This window comes from Dipodomys spectabilis, unplaced genomic scaffold (assembly GCF_019054845.1).
Source record: "Dipodomys spectabilis isolate Male_0828 unplaced genomic scaffold, ASM1905484v1 ptg000143l, whole genome shotgun sequence".
In the NCBI taxonomy this organism is placed as follows: Eukaryota; Metazoa; Chordata; class Mammalia; order Rodentia; family Heteromyidae; genus Dipodomys; species Dipodomys spectabilis.
Genome location: NW_024870820.1, coordinates 1,025,590 through 1,031,082, shown reverse-complemented (window position 1 = coordinate 1,031,082; position 5,493 = coordinate 1,025,590). Strand labels below are relative to the sequence as shown.

At 33.7% G+C, this 5,493-nt stretch overlaps 1 pseudogene; it reads right to left on the bottom strand.

The window, feature by feature from the left end:
• Nucleotides 1-4,415: 4,415 nt before the first annotated feature.
• LOC122117549 lies at nucleotides 4,416-4,506 on the bottom strand (annotated as a pseudogene).
• Nucleotides 4,507-5,493: the final 987 nt, after the last annotated feature.

Genomic DNA, 5,493 nt, shown 5'->3' with positions numbered 1-5,493 from the left:
GAAATGGAAAGACTTGGAACAAACTTACATTAAGTGAAGAAAGACAGACTCAAAGTAATATACATTGCCTAATTTCTCTCATTTGTTGTAGTAGAATGTACCTCTAATTCTACAAGTAAACACAGTTGGATGGTAAAAGAGAAAACATTGCACTTGGACTAAGGCCAATGTTGTCCCCTGTATCTTCATGTTGTACATTACAACTCTATACCTGGTCATAATGTATATCTAATATCTTATGCATAAATGCCCCAGAAGTTCCACTTTGCTTTACTTAAAAAAAAATTCTGTCTTAATGTTTGCGGATTTTGTGTGTGTGTGTGTGTGTGTGTGTGTGTGTGTGTGTGTGTGTGTGTGTGTGTGTGTTTCCAAAGATCAGAACATAACATTTTTCTTCATTTCGAATATATCTTTCAGGTCATTGTAAGTTGTGGCTAATGGGAGAAGTCTCTCATTAATTTAAGGATGAAACAAAAAGATATTTCTGCATCTACCAGAGTTGCTTTATTAGTGTAGTTGAACACTGAACTTCGATTTATATCTTGGCTGTTGTTTTGAATAATGTGAATAACAATGAACTACAGATATAATTACGAGTTACCCAGAGAGAAATAATCACATGATTGGTGGATCAGATGATATTTCAACTATGATTTCTTTAGAAAACTGCATACTACTTTCTACAAGGAGAATATTAACCTGTATTTTGATCAAGAGTGTAGAAAATTTCCTTTTCTACACACTCTCACCAACATTATTACTTTTTATTCAAAAAGTAATAAAGGGCAAGTTTTTACTATCTTCATTACCCCAGACTCGCTTAAGACTGAAATCCAACCTCCTAAATGCTTGGAATTACATACCTTTACCACCACACCTGGTTCCTTTGATTTTTTTTAAATAAGAGTTCTAATAGTTATGAAGTAGTATCATAGTAATTTTGAATTACATTTCTCTAATGACTTCTGCTCACAAAGCATTAAGCCAGCACAGAAGTTGTGTTAAACACAACTGTGTAAACCCACTGGTATAGAGGGCTTTATGGAAAACATGTCTATTTGAACTTTTGTCCATTTTTAATCAAGTGTCTTGTTAATCTCATCTTTAATCTCTCTATACAAAAATAATTAATTCAAGGTAGTAAAAAGGAAAAAATTAAGCAACTTCTAACATTTTTCAATTTTCAATAACATGATATTGCTTAAATCATTTTCTGTTTATGCTTGAGACTATATAACAATTTAGTTAGACCTTTTACATAGCTATATGTATTTTATTTATTTTACATTTATTGCTCTTTCCAAAGCTTGCGTGTCTAATTTTGGTTTCTTTCAGTCTTAAGTAGTTCAGATTTCAAACTGAAGAATAAATGGAAGTAAGCAAACAAAAAATACAGTTCCTCTCATCTGATTATACCTCTATAAGAATGAGAAAGAGTTCAGCATTCTAAGGGCCCTTAATTCTTAAGATAACATTTGCTATAATGCCTATGTTATTACCATTTTAGTGCTGGGAAAAATTGTAATTAAAGGCAGTAAGTGCATGGCCCAAGACACACAGTGAGGAAGGAAATGAGTCAAATTTTCCAAAAGTCTTTCAGCAATACACAACAAGTAGATAAATTCTCTCCATTCTCTGATAATCTCAATTCAATATTCATATTGTCCAAGAAATAATAGCATAGCAATTATTGCCCATGGTGATTGTTTTCTGTTACATTTTTCTTCAACACAGAATGTGTTGGTGACATTGGATTATCATGCACAGAGCTGAGCTTATAAATTATGCTCCAAAAAGAGGCAAATTTCTTCTGTCCCATAGTTCCAGTATCATTTTTAAAAAGTACTAAATCTTTTAAATATCATCACTTACTGTATTTTAAGAATTCAAGAATGAAAAAAATCACATATAATCAATCCAAAATGCTTTAAAACTAGGAGATGATAAAACAGGCCTCTGTGAAGTAAATTTTCTTCTACTTTTAAAATTGTTCTGAAAGCCTTGTGCTAGTTTGTCACACCTGTAATCCGAACTACTCGGGATACCTACTAAGGAGCCTGAGATCTGTGGATATCATTTGGAAGCCAATCAGGGCAAAATAAATTTATGAGATTATTTTTCCAAAAATTTAAAGAACTAACAAAGGGCCAGGAATGGAGATGTAGCTCATATAGTAGCTCACCAATCTAGAGAGAAAGACATAGCGAGACCACAAAGCCCTAATTTCAAACTCTGAGCATGCCAACACGCAGGAATGCACACACACTCACTTTTTCAAAATATCTTCATATTAGTGTTTTGCATTAATTTCTTTGTTAACGATATTATATGGGTAAAATGGGCAAAATAAACTTCCATCTCAAAACATTTTTATACATTTTTTGTTGTAAAAATACTGTACAGAGGGGTTATAGTTACATGAGCAAAGTAATAAGTACATTTCCTATCAAGCATTGTTACCTCCTCCTTTGTTTTTCCCCCACCATTCCTTTCCTTCCACCTCCACAAGTACACTCCTCACACCCGCAAGCCCCACCCAATGTCCCCAGTCTAAATTGTAAAGTTCGTTCTTCAAAATAATGTCTTGTGCATCTATTGTTATACAATGGGTCAAAATGTATTCCTATTTAAGTATGTTGTTTTTTCCCTTTCCTTCCCCAAATTAGAGAAGTGTATATACAAGATGCAGGTGCACCAAATCAAATAAAGTGAAAATAGGGGTTATATTGTTGGGGAGGAATGTATAAAAAACAAAAAAAAAATCACGTCGTACATTATAAATATGTGAGAAACAACAGCAAGAAAGAAAAAACCACTTGCGGCTCTATCTTGAGGGTCATATAGCTTAACATCTACTTATCTAGTCATATACACATAGCTTTTCAACTTTTCTGCTCATCCCAGACATATACTAGTTATTGCAAATAAGGGATACCATGGGACCTATGTTTCTTTGGACTTGGCTTACATCAGTTAATATAATTTTTTTCCAAGTCTTTCCATTTCCTAAAAATTGGGCGATGTCATTCTTTCTGATGGAGGCATAGAATTAATATATATACACATATATATGAATATATATAGTATATGTGTGTGTGTGTGTGTGTGTACACACATATACACAGAGAACATTTTAGTTTTTTGTTTTTTAGAGCAACTTAGTTTTCCATCTTCATCATTTTTTCAAATGTTTTTCTTGTGATTAAGTGGTTACATAATTTCCCATATTTCACAATATTGTGGGATAGTGATGCTTAGTTAAAGTCACAAACATATTCTAACTTTGATGGAGCAAATTGTCTATCATGGTCTACAACACTTATGAGTTCTATGAGCTTTGCAATAGAGTTATTTCTTCCATATGTATACTTTTTTTGTTTGGAAATATGTATATTTCTTTTGTTTTGCATAGCGTCTGCTGTTCCCTCTTTCCCACTTGTTCCCTCCCTCCCTTCAGTGACATTGAGTTGCTTAGTTCATTTTGGTCAAGGTCCAGTGCAGCTGATGGATCCCACTGTTGTATGTTTTTCCCTGATTCCCTCTAGTTCTGTGTCGTCCTCCTGGTTTCCCTTCAGTGTGCACATATTATCAGCAGAATGGGGTTATTTAGTAGTGATTCAATCAGATGAGTGGAAGTCCTTGATTTCTTAAGTGTTGTTAATTTTGTTGTATCACCTTACATTTTGGATTTAACATCCACTTACCGTGGAGACCATGTGGTTTGTCTCGTGCTTTTGTCTTACCTCGCTCAACATGATTTCCTGTAGCTTGATTGATTTCCCTGCTAATGCCATTATTTTGTCCTTTCTAATGGCTGGAAAATATTGTGTTGTGTATAGTTACAACAGTTTTTGGATCCATTCATCTCTGGTGGGACATATGGGTTGTTTTCCTATCCTGGCTATTGTGAACAGTGCTACAATAAACATGGAGGTGCATGTGTTCTTGAATATTGGTACCTGTTGTTCAGGATAGATGCCTAGAAGTGGTATGAGTAGGCCATAAGGAAGGTCAATAATTAGCTTTCTGAGGACTCACCAGACTGCTTTCCAAAGTGATTGTGTAAGTGTACATTCACACACACACACACACACACACACACACACACACACAGAGAGAGAACGTTTTCTTGATCCATTCTTCTACTGAGGGGTATCGGGCTTGGTTCCTTATCTTAGCTATGGCAAATAATGCTACAATAAACATTGTTGTGGTGGTAGTTTTAGTATGGACTTGTTTGTGATCATTTGGGTGAATGCCCAAAAGTGGGATTGCTGTGTAATAGGAGAGCTCTATGTGGAGTCTTTTGAGGAACCTCCAAACCGCTTTCCAAAGTGAATGAACAAGTTTACACTCCCACCAAGAATGCAGTAGGCTTCCCTTCTGGCCACATCCCTTCCAGCATCTGTTGGTGTAAACATATGGAACTATTCATCCTTGTGCAGGGACCATGCTAATCTTCTCTGTATGTTCCAATTTTAGTATATGTGCAGCCAAATTGAGCACAGAACATTTTTTTATATATAAAGTGTAATTGATTTTCTTAAACGAGACAATTCAACAACAAGTAAGTTCAAAAGAATTGTGAAATTTTGCAACCATGTATTTCTTACATAAGCACACATTTAACAATAAAGTCAAGATTGACATGCCAAAAACAAAATAATTTCAGATATTTGTTGTTTATGAGAAGTGTAGGAGGAGGAATTCAATTACTCTACACAAGGAACCTGTCATAATGATCATTGCAGCAAATGTTAAGCTTTGTTAAAAGTTTTAATGTTTTAAATATCTTTCATTTTGGGATTTGCTTATATGGCAAAATTAAGACTGTTTGGCAGGTCATAAAATTTTCCGATAAAGTATATAGTATTTCTGGTAGCATGTACTAGTATGTATGTACATTTCAGAGTTTATAGAAACTTTACTAATGAGAAGTTGCAAAGACTGTGTAAAGAAGTAGAGTGAAGAGTTAAGATTTTAAGTACACAGTTTCTCTTAAATCTTTAGGGCTCCTTTACGTTATATGTTAGTGATGAACAAATAATGATATAAGCCACATACAAATGATGAGATGAACTATAAATAGTAACCTTAGTGGGTAAATTTAAAGGCTACTCATAGCTTTATCCAGTTTTAAATGTACAGGAATATGAGAAAATAGTAAAATCTACTATATACTCTTTAAATAATCAGAGCCTTGGTAATTGTTTTGTTTTTATTTTAGTAATCATTAATATATATTGTTTTCTTTATTTATAGCATTTTTTCCTTGTTGTAATATAATACAACTTTTTGTGAGTCGTGATTAAGAGGTACTTTGAGAATATTATTGGGATGGCCACACCATTTTTCATAGGTCCATGTAAATTTAGAAAGAGCAAAACTAAAAATAAAATATTGATTAAAAATTATATCAAGTAGAGTCTGAATCAGGAGTGTTGATAAATATCCATACCTAAAATCTTATCCCTAGTCTGAAGTAGTGGTATT